The sequence below is a fragment of the Calidris pugnax genome, unplaced genomic scaffold, assembly GCF_001431845.1.
Source record: "Calidris pugnax isolate Ruff unplaced genomic scaffold, ASM143184v1 scaffold49, whole genome shotgun sequence".
NCBI classification, from domain to species: Eukaryota; Metazoa; Chordata; class Aves; order Charadriiformes; family Scolopacidae; genus Calidris; species Calidris pugnax.
In genome coordinates this window covers 2,172,470-2,177,250 of record NW_015090798.1, presented here as the reverse complement: position 1 = coordinate 2,177,250, position 4,781 = coordinate 2,172,470, and positions in this window count along the sequence as shown.

Here is a 4,781-nt window from a genome sequence, read left to right as displayed (position 1 = left end):
GTTACAAGTAAATGCTTCTTTCTCTTCAGTGTTAGTCTTTATTGTCTTCTAATTGTCAATCATATTGCTGTGCATATATCTGAAGTGACCAGTACTTTCAGTTAGTATCTTACATTAACATTTTCTACTCATTACCTTCTTATGCAGTCCCAGAACCATGAAGGTAATTAGTTGCCTAACTCCTGTTTAGGCCTAATTTGCCAGTGAAAAAAAATGGGAATACAGACCCCTGAATTAGAGTCAGGTGCACAAATACCCTTGTGAATTTTGCTCAGTAGAACAGAAATATTCTCACTGTGTAAGCTGCCCAGTTCAGATGGGATTCTAAGTAGATGGGATTCCACTGGGAGTCTGATTTCTTTTGTAGCCAAGGGTAAGTATATAGTAAGTGATGATTCAGAGGGTCCAAGCTGCAGACCTAAGTCATACAGAATTAACTTTTCTTGTTAGTGCCCACTTACATCTTTGTTATTTTTTAACCCTTGTGACTTGAAGCTGTTCCAAGGCTCGTTCCCCACACTCATACTGGCAGAACTACAGAATCCCACAGCCCCCACCTCTGAGGTAGTACTTAGCTGCATCCTTTTTTCTTCCCTTTACACACAGTAGAGCTTTCCTCCTCTTGATCGTTACAGATTTTATTTTTTTTAAGACCTTTTGAGTTAACCTTTACTGAATAAGGATGGCCAGAACTTTGCACAGCATTAAATGAGGATTCACTAATATCTGGCACATGGTTTTAGTTCTTACATTTACAGGAAACCTTCATACAGACACATGATAGGATTGAATTTTCTACAGCTGAAACAAGAAAAATCTTACTGCATCGTTCTGCAGTCAGCTGATATATCTTGATCTTTGAATAAAAAGCAAAGATCCAGTATTTGTAATGAGTCTTTGATGAGTTCACTTCACAGGGAGAGCCTGTTGTGGAAAACTGTTGCAGTGTTCTGGAGATAGTGACCTCCAAACCTCACTGGTCCTACACAGATTTTAAGACATGGTGTCGGCATGGCAATATATGAAGAGAATAAATAATAAAAAACCTGAAACTATCTATTCTTATTGCAAGAACTCTTGTGTAATGCAACTATAGAAGGACTACAGGAGTAACAATTAACATTTAAGGGATTAAAACTAAGTATCAGTTATGAATCCAGGTAGATTTATAGCTTCTGAACACATAATCTACCTGGATAAAATCTCAACCACTAGTCTAGCTTCTTTAATTGAAGGACATAAACCTACAATTAAGAAAGAATTTCCCTGACAAGTATGTATCATCAGAAGACAACATATGAAATCCACATTAAAAAGCTTCTTCAGATGACTGAAACATTTGCTACTGAATATTTTTGCAAGTGAGAAGCGGTCTAAATGGGACAGATTTAATTTAATGTGAAACTAAATTTTTGTGGCAAAATGTATCTGAAGAAAACCAATGCTAATTATTATAAGGTATCTGATGTAAGTAGGTAGATTACTATTGCTAGCCCCAACTCCTCTTTGCTGAGGAAAGGACTCAAAACTATCTTTGTGCTGGTAGATTCACAGGAGATGCACATCTCAAATACTGTACTACAACTTCCTCTCATCTCCTCCTCCTTTCAGAAGGGATTTACTAAATGTAGAAAAAGCATGAGAATTGTAACATGGATGATGAAAGACGTACCATAGGCCCAATACAAGGAGTGATTGGAAGGGTGACCCAAGATCGTACTATGATAGAAATCTATAAAATCATGAAAGTAAAAAAAAAAAACTAAACCTGAAAAAAAATCAAAATGAAGAAACACCCGAAGAAATGACAGAGCAGCAAGTAAAAAACAGGAAATAAGATTATTTTTTCTCTTAGCCAACTTTTGCATTGCTCAGTATCTGGACTAGTCTAGCACATGATGAAATATCAGTTATGGGTATACTGAGATCATTGAACCACCATCACATGCTTCTGATTTAGCTTTTTCCTTACAGCTTTGCTAATCTTAAGGTTTCTGCAATAACGGCTCAAGAGGTTTTACAGGAAGCCATTTTTGCTTCCCTGCTCCCTGTCTTGTGCATTACTTTTAGGACCGAGAGGGAATAAGAAGACCTCAAAAACAGCTGAAATTTTAAAAGGAAGTCAACTGAGTGGAAAAGTACAGTACCATGTGACTAATTTTATTTGCTTTGGAAATCTGACTCCCCGACATTGGGTGGAACTGACTCCCCTGCATTCAATGGTAAAATTCCTCATTACCTTCAAGTAGATCAGGAATTTACCTCTGATTTTCTGAGACTCAGAGGTGAGTAGGTTTTATTACCAGGTTTGTGTATCTGTTGAAAGGTTTTGCTAGTAGCTCATTGTACCTGCACAAAATTAGGTATGCTTAGACTGCAAAAATTAATTCAATATGAAACTTTGCAAAAGAAACAATGTCTGCCTATTTCCAACATTTTTCTGCAACTAGATCTCTGCAAACCTGTATAGACTTTCTGAAATAGAGTTTGTACCTGAAAGAGCCCAATTTTCCCAAGGTCAGATTGCTCTGTGAACTCAGATATGATTTATGCATGGTAACATAGATCAAAAGTGTGTCAGAAGAAGGACATAATTATACGAGACAAAATATGAAAAAATAATGAGGTCGTTTCCTATTCAGGTATCTATATACAGACCTTAATCCTTTCCAGGGAAAGGAAGACAAGAAACATGAGTGCAACAGGGTATTTCAGATCCAATTTTATGTCTTGTCCTCTTGACTCTGAAACAAGGATTTTCTACCAAAAAAAAAAAAAAAAAATTAAATTTTGGACAGTACTGACCTTTTCTTTCTGAGTTTAAGAAGATATAAATTAACCCATATATAGAAATATAAAAATAAAAGTATAAATATATGTAAGATGTAAATATAGACTGGATAGGATATAATATCTGGATGAGCACAATCTAGAATACAAGAAGAGTTACTGAAATGTATGAAAACCTCAATCGTGTGTGATCATATGATTATAAATAAGTAGATATTAAAGGATTCTGTTATCACAACTGGAAAATATACACTTTTTTATTCATGTCACTAAGGCAATTATTAAATCCTGTAAGTACGGTGTAGCTTTAAAATTAAGCATTACTAACACACTAAACCTTTAAAGAGAACAAGTCAAAGACAAAGTCAGATTCAAGTTATAATAAGGCAAACACGACCTTTTAGTAAGACTAATTTGAATAATTCCCAAATCTGATTAAAAACTGAATAATACTCAGTAATGTCACAGGTGAGGTGAAATAAACCCATAGTGGGCTTGGATAGTGGGGTTATTTGCAAACCTGGAAGATTCACTTATACTGCACTCGGGCTCCCCCGCCACACCATTTTCCCTACATCTCCAGTCTCCACTTGCAAGGTAGATACTTACCCAGGGAAGTTGGGCATAGATTTGTACCCATATGTGCCGTGATGCTGCTTGCAGGTACCTGTCTTGCGCACCACCAGCCAAGGATCCTGAGGAGCTCCCAGCATTTGTGTCCACACAGCTGTCTGATCTCTGGGACCTTTTCCTACTTCCCAGATCTTTCCTCCAGCCACAATCTTCACCTTCCGCTTCCTGAGCCTCCCTTATTTTTTTCCAATATCACTTCTTTTTGGGAATCCCTCTTCTGTGCACCACCTCTTCTTTCCAGGACCTTGCACCCCAGTTTTCCCAATCTAGATAGTCTGGATAAGGAAGCACAACACATAACTGGCCTTCTAATTGGTGGTTTTCTCTCAAGCCTCTTTCTCAATTGGAAGATTCAGGAGATGACACTTTTCTTTAGTCCAGGTGTTATAAAAAATTATAGCCAGCCCACAGTAGCTGCACCTGGTAACTAGGAAGCTTCTGCCTGAGAGTTCAAAAGTTCAGCTTTGGACACTCATCCCTCCCAAGCACATATACTCAATTATCTTCTGCCTGGTAACATTCTCAATTTGAGCTATACCTACGACTATGCTCTTTGATTACTTTCCTGCTGAAGTCAAAGAGTTAGTGATTCTTTCCATAGCTATAATATAAGACTTATCCAACTTAGAAGAGCAAGCTGGAAGGGCCAATAATATTTTATAATGCAAGCATCCACTATTCTATCATAACTGAATATATGGCACACCTAAGAGTTTGACTGCTATAGAATAAATAAATCAAATTAGACAGTATAAAATATACAGTCACAGAACATTAGACTTGGAAAGAAGGCTCATTTGCTTACTTAGTTCACCCTCATGGATAGCAGAATTAAACCATACATTTTGTTGAACTTTATGCAGGCAGGTTTCTACATGTCTATAATTATGAGATTTCCATTACTTTTCCTGAAGTATTTTTTCATAATCTACTCTCTTGGAATATAACTCTGACACTGACAAATTTTTTTTCACATAAATACAGTGAGACCCATTGATAGTTGATATCACCCAGTAATCCACCTCTCCAAGCTTGGTTGGTTTTGGCTGGTAAAATTTATGGTATTAAAAACATAAATGTCTCTTTTTGAAGCAGATGCTCATTTTGCACTCAGGCACAGTGTAACCAATTAAAATTGTCCTTTACAGGCTAAAGACTACAGAAATCCATGAAAAAAAAATATATAGTGGTGAGCTTTCATACTGAAAAGAACCACAACCAAATATTTTGAGCATAAATCACTCTTCAGACAGACTGAAACCTTATATAAAATTTTGACACACTAATTGTATCTTATCTACTTACTAGTGATAACTTTAAACATTTAAAATCTCATAAAGTAATTAAATTTTAAAAAT